The sequence below is a fragment of the Lathyrus oleraceus genome, chromosome 6, assembly GCF_024323335.1.
Source record: "Lathyrus oleraceus cultivar Zhongwan6 chromosome 6, CAAS_Psat_ZW6_1.0, whole genome shotgun sequence".
NCBI lineage: Eukaryota > Viridiplantae > Streptophyta > Magnoliopsida > Fabales > Fabaceae > Lathyrus > Lathyrus oleraceus.
This window is the reverse complement of record NC_066584.1, coordinates 152,727,534-152,744,632: the sequence shown is the minus strand read 5'-3', so window position 1 is coordinate 152,744,632 and position 17,099 is coordinate 152,727,534.

Sequence of the window (17,099 nt, the reverse complement as noted above, 5' to 3'; positions counted from 1 at the left end):
AAAAATTTATATCTCTAGAAAGCTTGGAACAAGAGGAACAACTTTCATGTTGGAGAAAATTTTAAATGGAGCTTTTATCTTGATGCAAAATGGGCTTAAAGTGAGTGCAACGATCATGAAAACTTGCCATAAATGGAAAGTCAACCATTTCAAAATTAAGTAACTTTTCTAATTCCTGATTAAATGATGAATCCATGATCCAAACTTGGTCAAATTTCACATGTAGGATCCCCTAGGCATGGATTTTGAGATTCCACTCTCAAAATGTCAGGAGTTGACTTTTCTGGCCCCATAGTTGACTTTTCCCAAACTGTCTGATTCCTGATTCCATTGATCAATTGAAGCACTTCTAGCTCAAATAAAGAGCTGATTTTTTGTATGTAGACCCTTGTGGAAATATGGAGGGCCATGGAAAAGAGTTTCACCCAAAGAATCAGAAATAAACTAATTTTATACCAAACCCTAGTTTTAGGGCAAAATGATCAAGAACTGATTGCACTGATTGCCAATGGATATTTCTGAGATAATTGTGAATCTTCCTAGGCCAAGATGCCTCTCTAATCATGACATGGACGAGCTCCTCTACTTCCAACCAAACATTTCCTGTTGCAGGTAGCCATGAAACCCTAATTTCTGATTAAATACAGATGAACACTCTAATAGCTTTGAATCCTTCAATGATGAACTGAGGACCATAATAAGATACTTGGACCCCCCTGAGACCCTTGAGACTTGTATTCTTAGAAAATGAAGTCCAATTCTCAATCTTGCTTTGTGTGGGCTCCTTCTGTTAAGGAGTGATCGATCAAAACCTGATCTCCATGTCACTAATGCAATATGCAATGAGTATGACCTAATATGATGCTAATGAAGTGTAAAACATAATCCCATGCTTCCAGGAAAAATGAAGGGTAAATTTTGGGGTATTACACACACTTCTGTACTTTTGTGACACAACTTTCTGTAGGTAGTGGCCAACTCTTCAAAGGTTACTTCATCATCACTTGAGTCTTCATCAGAACCCTATCTTCCAGTCAAGGCAATCACAAGATTTGCAAACTCTTCTGTTTCACTTTCATCAGACCAAGAGGCAGCAAAACTCCTCTTCTGTTTCTTGAGGTAGGTTCCACATTCAGTTCTAATGTGTCCATACCCGTCACATTCATGGCACTGAACTCCTTTTCCTTCTTTGGGCTTTTCATCTGACCTTGTTCTTCTTCCAGCATTGTTGGATTTACTGATGTCAGATGAGATGTTCTTGACATTAGCCTTAGATCTTACATCCATCTTTTTCAGAAGTCTGTTGAACTGTCTTCCCAACATTGCTACATCATTATCCAGATATTCATCAATATCTTGACCATTTTCCTCCTCTTTTTCTTCAGTGTTTGACATGAAGGTTATGCTTTTAGCTTTCTTTTCAGATCCATCACACATTCCCATCTCAAATGTTTGAAGGGATCCAATTAGCTCATCAACTCTCATATTCGAAATGTCTTGAGACTCTTCTATGGTTGTCACTTTCATGGCAAATCTCTTAGGGAGTGACCTGAGTATTTTCCTCACTAATTTTTCATCTGACATCTTCTCACCCAGGGCTCCTGAGGCATTAGCAATTTCAAGGATATTCATATTAAATTCATGAATATTTTCATCTTCTTTCATCCTTAAATTTTCAAACTTAGTAGTGAGCAGCTGCAGTTTAGACATCTTGACTCTAGAGGTGCCTTCATGAGTGGTTTTGAGAATGTCCCAAGCATCTTTAGCCACCTCATAGTTGTTTACCGATATGAAGATATTCTTATCTAATCCATAGAATATAGCATTCAATGCTTTAGAGTTCCCAAGGGCAAAATCATCCTCCTCCTTGGACCATTGTTCTTCAGCCTTCTTATCAGTAGTAGCTTTTCCATCCTTAGTGATAACTGGATGTTCCCAGCCTGTTAACACAACCTTCCAAGCCTTATTATCCAGAGGTTTTAAGAAGGCTACCATTCGAGGTTTCCAGTAGCCATAATTGGATCCATCCAGAATAGGTGGTCTGTGAACAAATCTTCCATCTCTCTCCATAGTACCAGAAAGTAACTTCCCTAGATCTCACCCAGAACTAGAGTAGGATGCCTGCTCTGATACCAATTGAAATTCTGGTATCAGATATGAGATGTTGAATGTAATGTCATGACACTAATATCTGAACAATACAAACAAGATAAAAGATAAATAACTGTAATGCACGAGACACAAGCAATTGTTAACACAGTTCGGTGCAAACTCACCTACGTCTAGGGGCTACCAAGCCAGGAAGGAAATCCACTAAAATAGAATCAGTTCAAAGACTCTCAGTAAACAACACAAGTTACACTCTTTTTCACCTAATCTCTACCCGTGTGACTTCTACCTAAGAACTCTTAGATATGAGATCCCACTCACTCCCCCTCAATCACACCAGTGATATAAAACAAGAATTACAATGAAAAGAAGACACTCTTCAATGACACACACTTGATCTTACTTAACAGCTTCAATCAAGTAGACACACACTCATGCTTAAAAGCTTTGAGTGACAAAATTACAACTCAAAAATCAGACCAATTCAATCATCTATGGATGAATTGAATGGCTTACAAGTCACACGACCACACAAGACTTAAACCCTTATTCTCTCTCAATATTTCGTTCTTTCTTTCTTGTGTATCAAATCAGGTTTTCCATGTCCTTTTGATAGAAGCATTTGGCTGGGCTTGGACATCATAAAACCCTAAAACTATTTTCCATCCATATCTTCTCATGACAGTTGATTAGATCTCTTTGTAAAGTAAGTTAATCACGTTGTAATTACTGATTGATAGCGTGTTCAATTACCTCATCAATCATACACAGATTGCCATTAAAAACGCAATCACATAATATATAACATTCAGACTGAATGTTCTGTATACAGATGTCATGACATCGGGTCTGACATCTCAGTAAAAATCCTGCATAATCACATTTTAAACATCCAGCAGGTACAAGTTATATTATGTTAAGACAACACATGTGACATCTTATGAACACTTTAGGTTTTACCAAAATTGCTGTCAACACCTAGAACCAACAACGATTTTATTTCCTCGGTGGAGTCTTGTGTTGTTAATTTTTCCCCGTTGGGTCTTTGTTGTGGATATTCTCTAACTATAGATTGGTTTCTCTCCAAATGATGGTTATTCCCGAGTCTTTCTTTTCCTCTATGGAACTTTATTTGTCCCCAGTCGGATCCTCCTATGGAAATTGTTATTCCCCATATATATCCTTGCTTTCATTCATATCATATCATATCATAAGCATTTTATAGTATCCTAGGGCCAAAAATTGGGTCTTTGATATTTAAGCCTCTTCAATCTTGTTGAGACAAAGATTTCAACCCTCGTATCTCTAAATTAAAGAAACTTAAATAGGGGCATCTTTCATACCCTAATTTTTAACCCTGAGATCCCACATATCATTTTCATCATTGCACACAAACAAGGTCACATCTTGATCCTCCCCCTATTCATCTTTGGGTATGCTTCTTGCAAGGATCATCAAGCACCTCTTTGTTGGTGTTTTACCTTTGTGTTTACATGAATAATTGCATATCTACCAACTAATCAAAAATGAAAAACTATTTTTTATTTTCCTTAAGTTCATTGTGCAAGGTAGGGCTTTTCAATCAAGAGCATCTCAAAGTTTTTTTGCTTACTTCTCAAGGAAAGTCAACGGTTCATGTGTTTATTTCCATGCCTTCTTCAACAAGCAACTTCAAGCTTTGGGAAATTTAATCAATATTCAATCATGTACACCTTATTTTGATTTCATATGATCACCCATGTGCTTTGAAATGCAAGTAAATTCCAAGTACAAAAGCTTTTTCTAAGTGGTTTGACCAAAAAGTCTACATTTTAAACTCAAAGTTCCAAGGATCGCAACCCCTTCAATTCTAACTATTTTAGAATTCTTCTTTTTTCATATGACTCTTCTCAACATTCTCTACAACTTCTCTTTACATGACAAGAGACAATTATGCTTAGAGGATCATCAAAGTTTGGAGACATTATATGTCATTTGTGGACTTAATGAAATTTGACCTAATTTCAAGTGACTTTTCCTCAACTTTCTAAGAATATAACTTCTTCAATTTTCAACATCTGAGGCTGATTCTCTTTACACAATCTCATTTGTGATTCCCTCTATAAGTTTGCTTCAAGGATCAAGGTCGGATTATGCTTAGAAGACCATGGAATTCATTGAAACATTACAGGTCATTTTCATCCATGGAACACTTGGAATTTTCTAAGTTATATGATCAGTTTTTCATGCCAACTTCAACATGACATAAATTTGTGCTCAAGCATCCAAATACCACCTTTCTTGGAACATTGTAATCTTTGCCATGTTGTTAACACAATACAAAAAGAATGGGATCAAAAAGCCTTATGAGTAGGGTGCACCATTGGATTGAATATGTTGACTTGTAATTGAAGAAATTCCCATTGGCCAAATTTTGAACTTCACTAATCTTAATCCCAAGCCAAATTAACATGTGTTTTGGACCTAAACATGTTTATACAAGTCTCCAGAAGTTAATTGACCCTTAAAGTGCATCATTTGGCTGAGTTTTGATGAGTTGCAAGTCACACTTTTCTCACATTCAGATCAAAATTGTTTTGCACGAATTCAGCATCATTCCACACGTATTTGGATCCAAACACATTCCCTATAAATAGAGGAAGCTACTGCATTCATTTCCAAGCTTTGGAGAGCCAAGAATCCCTGTTGCAACTTGAAACTTTCCAAAAAAATTCAACTATCATGTTTTGAGTTTCAGTTTGTTTCAATCCAATTTCTTGACTCCATTAGCATCTTCGGCATCCTCTAAAACTTTTGCAATAATTCCCAAGCTCTGAGACCTTCTGAAGTGCTCTAACCAGATCGAGCTCCATCAACTTCTGATCACCATCTGGACAAGGTAGTTCAGAGCATCATTTGAACTCAAACAAGTTACCATAATATAGTCCTTCACTCTCTGAAGCTTTCCCCTAGCTTAGCTGGTGTTGCTTGATCGTATTCATTATTTAATTTAATTTTTCATGGCTTGCTTGCTTCTGAAATTCCCTTTTTTCGATTTAGATAAATGAATTTGGAGCATGATGTTGAATTCGGGATGAGAAGAGGATCACAACGGTGGTGGTCTCGTGTTATGAATTTACCAAATGATGAAGCTCCGGTGAGAGCTTACCAAAGAAGATGACCGGAATGTTCCAGGTCGTATGAGTTTGTCCAGACACGTTGTACATTTGAAATGTTCTGATTTGTTTGATTTAAATTGAATTATGTGTGCTGCTTGTAGCACGTTCCATTGTGCTCCCTAACCTGAGGAGTGTTGGATTTGCCACGTCAATTAATGAGGTGTGATCCAACGCTCCATGTTTTTTCTGATTTTAATCCCAAAATAATTTATAAATTCTCTTTTATTTTTCTTCATCTGTTTTTTATTTTTCACATTTTCTTTTACTGATTTTCTATTTTTCATGAATTTTCTCTTTTCTCCTTTGTTTTAATTGGTTTAAAAATTTATTACATATTTCTCATTTTATTTCTCACCTTCCATAATTTTATTGGTCATTTATTTGGTGTTCTGAAGGACTTTATGGATATTTTGTTTTATTTCTATTTTAAAATTCATTTAAATATACATTTGGTACATTTTTATTTCATTTAATTGCATTTTCTATTTGTGTGACCTTTATGAACTTCCGTTGGCATTTGATCATGATGGTTTGGATCATGAGTCTCATAAAATGGATGATTGATTTTGATGATGATTTGTTCAAACTTTTGGTCCAATTTGGCTGTGACTTTTCTTATTCATCCCCTTCTTTTCCCTTTGATCAATTGGATGGTTTGTGTCCATCTTGTTCATGATGTGTGGGTTGGTACTTGATGAACTTTCATCATTTCAAGTCTACCTTCTAATTGATTATGGATCATTTAAGGTCCTTTGGATTGATGCATACGTTTGTCCTAAGTATCATGAAGTGTGGATTGAAGTAGTTGACCATCCTCCTTGCCTTTGTGCTCGATCATTCCCATTTTTTTTGTGGCATGACTTTAGGAGGATGATTTATATATCATTTCTCTAGCATGTATTAACACTAACATTATTATTGACCGGCCTCAAATAGTTGTGACTTATACATAAGTCCAATTACTATTGATTAACATAACGCTAAATTTGTCCCAAAAGAAAAGGAATTTTTATAAGTGAGATTGTAGGTCTCGTATTCCTTATGGTATTGTGTGAAAATATTGCTCTCTTTTTATTTGTGAGAGCTAGTGGCATACTGTAAGACCTTTAACCCTAAGATCCCTCATACTATCTCATCATATGCATTGGCTTTTGGGATCACACCTTGGTATCTTCCTTACCCCTCATTCATTGGGTTTGCATTGGGAGAGATCACCAAGCACATTGGATTGTATCATACTTTATTTTTCTTTTTTTACTAACCAAAATACCAAAAATATGTCAATGTATAGCTTTATTTCCTTTGTAGGTAGTGTGTGCATCCACCAATGCCTCATCAAGCTCAGAACTAGGGTTTGAGACCCTTAGTGCAAGAGATCAATCAAGTAATGGTTCATAATGGTTATAGAAATCATGTATGGATCCCCATGATCTTCATTTATCATTTTTATCAAGAATTCATCAAGAGTTTGAAGCTTGTTTGCCTTCGAAGCCCTATTTCATCTAGGTGTCTTATGTGACTTCCTCAGCATGTTTCTTCATCATTTTATCAAATGATTCAAGGTATACTTTATTTTACATCATCTTATACATATATGACCCTCCATGAGTCCCAAAGATCAAGAAAACTTCAAGTTTGCAAGTAGGTTCAAGGTGGTTGACTAGAGAAAGTTAACTTGTCAAAACTAGGGTTCCCTAGACCCTATCTCCTACACTTTTTGTCATATGAAAATTATTCCAAGAGAAAATTTACTCTTTTATGACATCCCAAACAACTTTCTTGTTGACATCAAGAGCTAGTTTTTCTTGGAAAGTCATTTTTTGTGGTGAAAGATTATAGGTCATTTTGTCTCTGACCTAGTTAGGAGGTCAACTTCCACTGACCATAACTTTCTTAATATTTATGAGATGAAGGTCATCCAAGTTCCATGATCAATTTCAAGGTGTCCTATCCAACTTTTATTCTTTGAGAAATGTAAAATTCAACTTGAAAGGGCATGTTCCAAGAGGAATCACTATAGGTCATTTTGGGCCATCATCATTGAATAAGCAATTTTCCTCAACTTATAAAATGCATAACTCCCTCATGCAAAATCCAAATGAGGTCAAATTCATGACCAAATTTAAGAGGGATGAAAGAGATACAACTTTGATGAAGAAACGTTATAAGAAAAGTTATTCAAGGTGGAAGAAGTGGTCATTTGACTTTGTACTTAGAAAATTTTCAACTATGTTTGATTTCTCAAACTTCCACCTCAAAATTCATCATGATCCAAGCTTCAAATGGAAAAGTGTTCAGCATGAAAGTTGTTTCCCTTGATGTAACCTTTCCAAAAGGTCTAAGATCATGGCATTTGGAGTATTTTTGATGGACTTACACATGGGTGTAATGCATGGGACCATTTGGAAACATCTGTAATCAATTTTCATTTCAATATTGCATGGTCCCTTGATTTTGTTTCAGTATCATTTGGAATTGAGTTTGGACCTTTTGACATCATTGGTTGGGCTTTGTACACACCCATGCAAGAACATATAAGAACATTGCTATTTTTGGATTTTGAATGGAAGTGTGTGAAAAGCACTTGTTAGCCTATAAATACATCTCCCTCGAGCTCAAAAAGGGGATCCCTTTGCCCAAGCTTTAATCTGTAATCTCTCGCACCCTCCATTGATATAACACCTTGATGATTTCTCTTGAAATAGAGTTTCAATTCCCCTTCTATTTTGGATTTGAAACTCCTTGGGTTCAATCCATTTTTGCATTCAATTCACTTCCAACAAGTTGGTAGAAACAAGGAAAAGAAAATTGGAAGAGAGATCGAGCCCCATTGTTGCAAACATAAGGTGATTTATGTGAAATTTCTCTTCTTTGATTCTCCCTAAATTCTCCATCATTTTACTTGATCTTTGGTTGTCTGAAGACCTACCAATGTAGGGAACAAGATTGAGTTGCTTTGAGGTCAAATCAAAGCAACTCAGTTCATACTCCTTAATTTTTAATTCCACATATCTTTTAATATAGTGAGCATTGGAGAATTTTGAGGGAAGATTTGGACTCCTGGCATTTTTCTCTTCAAATTAGTGTATGCACTTTTTATTTTAGTGAAGGTTGATGGTGGACCAATCATGTGAGGTCCACCGGAGAAGATGACCGGAGCCCTGGCTCTGGTGGTGTGTTGGCACTCTCCCATCCCTTTGATCATGTTTAAACGTTTTAATCTTGGTCTTTGGTTTGCATGACCATGTCTGCAACGCGTTTGACTAGTGTGTTTAGTGGACACCACACGTGTAGCCATCATATCTGCCACCTCAATTAATGAGGGAGATCTGATGGACCTTGATTTTTGGTATTTTCTGATTTTCCATTTAATTTCCTTATTTTATTTAATTCATAAGAAATCCATTTTTTATCTAAAAAAACATGGGACTTTCACCAAAAAATTATAAATATTTTTCTCTTCCATATTCTGAATTAAAATTGTTTTTTGGATAAATTTTGGTATTTTTCATGAATTAAATGTTTTTGTGCATATTTTTAATTGTTTAAAAATACTTCTGACTTTCTAAAAATTGTGAATTTTTTTGTCTAAGTTCCTTTGACCTTGTTTGACCTAGGATAAATCCATTGGCCATTTATTTGGTGTTTTGAAGGGATTTGAGGTTTTATCCAAATTAAAATGCATTTTAATTCATTTTTAATATGATTTTTAATTGACTAAATCTTCAAAAATATTGTTGAGCCATTTTTATGGTTGTGTGATGTTTGACCTTCTGTTTGGGCCTTCGTCATGGTTGATTTGAATTTTGTTGGATCAAAACCATTGGATTTAGGGGATTGATGAAATGTACATTTCATCTCCAAAAATGAATGGATGGATTTGATCAGATGAAATTCCTCTCATGATCAATTTGTGTCTCTATCTCCCCCTCCCTCTTTATCTTCATCCCTATTCTTCCCCATTCCCTCATTTGACCAAGAAAATCTCTAATGTCTAAAGGCTAATTGATTCATCAATGACCTTGTGTCAGATGAATCAATACAAGTATGACTGATATATGTCCCTCCCATTTTATTTTTGTGTGTGGTATGTTTTAGGAGTTTGGTTCTTTGTAACAAATCTCTAAAATGCATTACCACCTATATTTTTATTGCCCGACCTCAGATAGTTGTGACTTCTACATAAGTCCAATTACGATTGCTTAACATAGAGCTAAATTTGACCCTTAAGGCATAGCATTCTAGTAAGTGAGATTGTAAGTCCCCCATTCTTCATGGCATTGTGTGGAGACTTGACCTTTTTCCTTTCATGGGAGATAGTGGCATACTTGTTGAATTATCAAAGTTGGAGCCCTTGTCATGGAAGATGTCTTGGTTTAAGGATCTATACTTGTGAATGAATGGTTGAGTGTTCTCCAAAAAATGACTTAATCAATTAAAATTCACCACTAACATTTGACAAACCATTGACTAACTCTTGTTAATATTGCTTTACTTTCAAGTGATTTACTATTATGCAATTTAAATTTCAGTCATTTATCATCTATTGCCCTTTACATTTCATGTAACTTGTTTATGTTTCAAGCCATTTCCACTTTGCTCATTTGAGCCATATCTTGTGATTCTATATATTGTTTATTTGCTTTTGGTTTTGTTTGTGGTCTTAGGACCTTAAAACATCTAATAACAACAAAAACCCTAAAAAGCATTTGGTGGACTGTTAGACTTGATCTGAACTTTTGGCCTTAGAATGAGGCAACATTTCCCGTGCTAAAAGGTCTTGACCAATGCCAACATTTGAGACTGATTTATCTTGAATTGTACCTTCATCCGATGCAAGACTTGAGGATTTCTTGGATTCATCTGCTACTCTATCCTTGTGCTTAATTGTTCTGAGTTGATCAAGGAATATTTCATCTGATACATTGGAGACAATGAAGACTGCTAGTTATTGGAGTTCTTGCTTGGATATTATGGTTATCTTTATTTGATGCCTTGATCTTCATGATGTCTGGATATTGCTCATTTCTTATTGATTATAGCTTGATTAAAATCCAAAGGAAATGGGTTTCTATATGACATCTTGTCGTTTGGATTGCATCCCATTGGTCAGATCTTTTCAACTCTTAACTTTTAAATTTGTGCTTAGGATAGCCTCTTCATCTCCTCCCACTTCTTAAATTTCAAAACTCCTCCCTCTTTTCAAAACCTTTCTTTGCCTGTGATTTCAAACATAGACATATTTTAATGATTAGAAACTTTGGCCTTATGCCATTGAATTTTCAAACTCTTTCTTAAATCAAACTTCTAAATGAACTTAACCATATTGACTAAAATTTCAAAAGACAAAAATAACTAACAACTCCATTCAAATCTTTGGCCTTTTGTGCCTTTTCTTATTAAACTTTTATTAAAAGCAATTCACCAACTTCATTGAAATTTTTACCACGAACTACGGGGTTTTGATCCATCGTTTTCATGTTGGTACGTAGGCATAAGACCAAAGGTCTTGTCAAACACAAAAATATAATCAATGAATTCTTTTCTCGTCGCCACACTCTATTTTATCAAACATCATTTATACCCAAAAATATATGCACACAAAAAAGCGCTCCCTAGGATACTTTGAGTGAAAACACCTTCCCTCTGTGTAACCAACCCCCTTACCTGTAATCCCTGGCATTTTATTAGTTTTGATTTGAAAACTTCATATCTTTGGGTTTTGTTCGTACTTTTCCCTTTTCCTTTGGAAACAATAAAAGCGCGGTGGCGACCCTAGTTTTATTGACGTAAGGTTTATCCATAGCTTGGAGACAATGAAGACTGCTAGTTATTGGAGTGCTTTCTTGGATATTATGGTTATCTTTATTTGATTCCTTGATCTTCATGATGTCTGGATATTTCTCATTACTTATTGATTATATCTTGATTAAAGTCCAAAGAAAAATTGGTTTCTATATGACATTCTTGTTTGTTGGATTGCATCCCATTGGTCAGGTTTTTTCAACTCTTAACTTTTAAATTTGTGCTTAGGATAGCCTCTTCATCTCCTCCCACTTTTTAAATTTCAAAACTCCTCCCTCTTTTCAAAACCTTTCTTTTCCTGTGATTTAAAATTTAGACATATTTTAATGATTAGAAGCTTTGGCCTTATGCCATTGAATTTTCAAACTCTTTCTTAAATCAAACTTCTAAATGAACTTAACCATATTGACTAAAATTTCAAAATACAAAAATAACTAACAACTCGATTCAAAACTTTGGCCTTTTGTGCCTTTTCTTATTAAACTTTTATTAAAAGCAATTCACCAACTTCATTGAAATTTTTACCACGAACTACGGGGTTTTGATCCCTCGTTTTCATGTTGGTACGTAGGCATAAGACCAAAGGTCTTGTCAAACACAAAAATATAATCAATGAATTCTTTTCTCGTCGCCACACTCTATTTTATCAAACATCATTTATACCCAAAAACATATGCACACAAAAAAGGGCTCCCTAGGATACTTTGAGTGAAAACACCTTCCCTCTGTGTAACCAACCCCCTTACCTGTAATCTCTGGCATTTTATTAGTTTTGATTTGAAAACTTCTTATCTTTGGGTTTTGTTCGTACTTTTCCCTTTTCCTTAGGAAACAATAAAAGCGCGGTGGCGACCCTAGTTTTATTAACGTAAGGTTTATCCATAGCTTGGAGACAATGAAGACTGCTAGTTATTGGAGTTCTTGCTTGGATATTATGGTTATCTTTATTTGATGCCTTGATCTTCATGATGTCTGGATATTGCTCATTTCTTATTGATTATAGCTTGATTAAAATCCAAAGGAAAATGGGTTTCTACATGACATTCCTGTCTGTTGGATTGCATCCCATTGGTGAAGTCTTTTCAACTCTTAACTTTTAAATTTGTGCTTAGGGTAGCCTCTTCATCTCCTCCCACTTCTTAAATTTCAAAACTCCTCCCTCTTTTCAAAACCTTTCTTTGCCTGTGATTTCAAACTTAGACATATTTTAATGATTAGAAACTTTGGCCTTATGCCATTGAATTTTCAAACTCTTTCTTAAATCAATCTTCTAAATAAACTTAATCATATTGACTAAAATTTCAAAATACAAAAATAACTAACAACTCCATTCAAATCTTTGGCCTTTTGTGCCTTTTCTTATTAAACTTTTATTAAAAGCAATTCACCAACTTCTTTGAAATTTTTACCACGAACTACGGGGTTTTGATCCCTAGTTTTCATGTTGGTACGTAGTCATAAGACCAAAGGTCTTGTCAAACACAAAAATATAATCAATGAATTCTTTTCACGTCGCCACACTCTATTTTATCAAACATCATTCATACCCAAAAATATATGCACACAAATAAGGGCTCCCTAGGATACTTTGAGTGAAAACAGCTTCCCTCTGTGTAACCAACCCCCTTACCTATAATCTCTGGCACTTTATTAGTTTTGATTGGAAAAATTCTTATCTTTGGGTTTTGTTCGTACTTTTCCCTTTTCCTTTGGAAACAATAAAAGCGCGGTGGTGACCCTAGTTTTATTGACGTAAGGTTTATCCATAGCTTGGAGACAATGAAGACTGCTAGTTATTGGAGTGCTTTCTTGGATATTATGGTTATCTTTATTTGATGCCTTGATCTTCATGATGTCTGCATATTTCTCATTGCTTATTGATTATATCTTGATTAAAGTCCAAAGGAAAATGGGTTTCTATATGACATTCTTGTCTGTTGGATCGCATCCCATTCGTCAGGTCTTTTCAACTCTTAACTTTTAAATTTGTGCTTAGGATAGCCTCTTCATCTCCTCCCACTTCTTAAATTTCAAAACTCCTCCCTCTTTTCAAAACCTTTCTTTGCCTGTGATTTCAAACTTAGACATATTTTAATGATTAGAAACTTTGGCCTTATGCCATTGAATTTTCAAACACTTTCTTAAATCAAAATTCTAAATGAACTTAACCATATTGACTAAAATTTCAAAAGACAAAAATAACTAACAACTCCATTCAAATCTTTGGCCTTTTTTGCATTTTCTTATTATACTTTTGTTAAAAGCAATTCACCAACTTCTTTGATATTTTTACCACGAACTACGGGGTTTTGATCCCTCGTTTTCATGTTGGTACGTAATCATAAGACCAAAGGTCTTGTCAAACACAAAAATATAATCAATGAATTCTTTTCTCGTCCCCACACTCTATTTTATCAAACATCATTTATACCCAAAAATATATGCACACAAAAAATGGCTCCCTAGGATACTTTGAGTGAAAACACCTTACCTCTGTGTAACCAACCCCCTTACCTGTAATCTCTGGCATTTTATTAGTTTTGATTTGAAAACTTCTTATCTTTGGGTTTTGTTCGTACTTTTCCCTTTTCCTTTGGAAACAATAAAAGCGCGGTGGCAATCCTAGTTTTATTGACGTAAGGTTTATCCATAGCTTGGAGACAATGAAGACTGCTAGTTATTGGAGTTCTTGCTTGGATATTATGGTTATCTTTATTTGATGCCTTGATCTTCATGATGTCTGGATATTGCTCATTTCTTATTGATTATAGCTTGATTAAAATCCAAAGGAAATGGGTTTCTATATGACATCTTGTCTGTTGGATTGCATCCCATTGGTCAGATCTTTTCAACTCTTAACTTTTAAATTTGTGCTTAGGATAGCCTCTTCATCTCCTCCCACTTCTTAAATTTCAAAACACCTCCCTCTTTTCAAAACCTTTCTTTGCCTGTGATTTTAAACTTAGACATATTTTAATGACTAGAAACTTTGGCCTTATGCCATTGAATTTTCAAACTCTTTCTTAAATCAAACTTCTAAATGAACTTAACCATATTGACTAAAATTTCAAAAGACAAAAATAACTAACAACTCCATTCAAATCTTTGGCCTTTTGTGCCTTTTCTTATTAAACTTTTATTAAAAGCAATTCACTAACTTCATTGAAATTTTTACCACGAACTACGGGGTTTTGATCCATCGTTTTCATGTTGGTACGTAGGCATAAGACCAAAGGTCTTGTCAAACACAAAAATATAATCAATGAATTCTTTTCTCGTCGCCACACTCTATTTTATCAAACATCATTTATACCCAAAAATATATGCACACAAAAAAGGGCTCCCTAGGATACTTTGAGTGAAAACACCTTCCCTCTGTGTAACCAACCCCCTTACCTGTAATCCCTGGCATTTTATTAGTTTTGATTTGAAAACTTCATGTCTTTGGGTTTTGTTCGTACTTTTCCCTTTTCCTTTGGATACAATAAAAGCGCGGTGGCGACCCTAGTTTTATTGACGTAAGGTTTATCCATAGCTTGGAGACAATGAAGACTGCTAGTTATTGGAGTGCTTTCTTGGATATTATGGTTATCTTTATTTGATTCCTTGATCTTCATGATGTCTGGATATTTCTCATTGCTTATTGATTATATCTTGATTAAAGTCCAAAGAAAAATTGGTTTCTATATGACATTCTTGTCTGTTGGATTGCATCCCATTGGTCAGGTCTTTTCAACTCTTAACATATGAATTTGTGCTTAGGATAGCCTCTTCATCTCCTCCCACTTCTTAAATTTCAAAACTCCTCCCTCTTTTCAAAACCTTTCTTTTCCTGTGATTTAAAATTTAGACATATTTTAATGATTAGAAGCTTTGGCCTTATGCCATTGAATTTTCAAACTCTTTCTTAAATCAAACTTCTAAATGAACTTAACCATATTGACTAAAATTCCAAAATACCAAATTAACTAACAACTCCATTCAAATCTTTGGCCTTTTGTGCCTTTTCTTATTAAACTTTTATTAAAAGCAATTCACCAACTTCTTCGAAATTTTTACCACGAACTACAGGGTTTTGATCCCTCGTTTTCATGTTGGTAGGCATTAGACCAAACGGCTTGTCAAACACAAAAATATAATCAATGAATTCTTTTCTCTTCGCCACACTCTATTTTATCAAACATCATTTATACCCAAAAATATATGCACACAAAAAATGGCTCCCTATGATACTTTGAGTGACAACACCTTCCCTCTGTGTAACCAACCCCCTTACCTATAATCTCTGGCATTTTATTAGTTTCGATTTGAAAACTTCTTAACTTTGGGTTTTGTTCGTACTTTTCCCTTTTCCTTTGGAAACAATAAAAGCGCGGTGGCGACCCTAGTTTTATTGACGTAAGGTTTATCCATAGCTTAGAAACAATGAAGACTGCTAGTTATTGGAGTGCTTTCTTCGATATTATGGTTATCTTTATTTGATGCCTTGATCTTCATGATGTCGGGATATTTCTCATTGCTTATTGATTATATCTTGATTAAAGTCCAAAGGAAAATGGGTTTCTACATGACATTCCTGTCTGTTGGATTGCATCCCATTGGTCAAGTCTTTTCAACTCTTAACTTTTAAATTTGTGCTTAGGGTAGCCTCTTCATCTCCTCCCACTTCTTAAATTTTAAAACTCCTCCCTCTTTTCAAAACCTTTCTTTGCCTGTGATTTCAAACTTAGACATATTTTAATGATTAGAAACTTTGGCCTTATGCCATTGAATTTTCAAACTCTTTCTTAAATCAATCTTCTAAATAAACTTAACCATATTGACTAAAATTTCAAAATACAAAAATAACTAACAACTCCATTCAAATCTTTGGCCTTTTGTGCCTTTTCTTATTAAACTTTTATTAAAAGCAATTCACCAACTTCTTTGAAATTTTTACCACGAACTACGGGGTTTTGATCCCTAGTTTTCATGTTGGTACGTAGTCATAAGACCAAAGGTCTTGTCAAACACAAAAATATAATCAATGAATTCTTTTCACGTCGCCACACTCTATTTTATCAAACATCATTCATACCCAAAAATATATGCACACAAATAAGGGCTCCCTAGGATACTTTGAGTGAAAACAGCTTCCCTCTGTGTAACCAACCCCCTTACCTATAATCTCTGGCACTTTATTAGTTTTGATTGGAAAAATTCTTATCTTTGGGTTTTGTTCGTACTTTTCCCTTTTCCTTTGGAAACAATAAAAGCGCGGTGGTGACCCTAGTTTTATTGACGTAAGGTTTATCCATAGCTTGGAGACAATGAAGACTGCTAGTTATTGGAGTGCTTTCTTGGATATTATGGTTATCTTTATTTGATGCCTTGATCTTCATGATGTCTGGATATTTCTCATTGCTTATTGATTATATCTTGATTAAAGTCCAAAGGAAAATGGGTTTCTATATGACATTCTTGTCTGTTGGATCGCATCCCATTCGTCAGGTCTTTTCAACTCTTAACTTTTAAATTTGTGCTTAGGATAGCCTCTTCATCTCCTCCCACTTCTTAAATTTCAAAACTCCTCCCTCTTTTCAAAACCTTTCTTTGCCTGTGATTTCAAACTTAGACATATTTTAATGATTAGAAACTTTGGCCTTATGCCATTGAATTTTCAAACACTTTCTTAAATCAAAATTCTAAATGAACTTAACCATATTGACTAAAATTTCAAAAGACAAAAATAACTAACAACTCCATTCAAATCTTTGGCCTTTTGTGCCTTTTCTTATTAAACTTTTATTAAAAGCAATTCACCAACTTCTTTGAAATTTTTACCACGAACTACGGGGTTTTGATCCCTAGTTTTCATGTTGGTACGTAGTCATAAGACCAAAGGTCTTGTCAAACACAAAAATATAATCAATGAATTCTTTTCACGTCGCCACACTCTATTTTATCAAACATCATTCATACCCAAAAATATATGCACACAAATAAGGGCTCCCTAGGATACTTTGAGTGAAAACAGCTTCCCTCTGT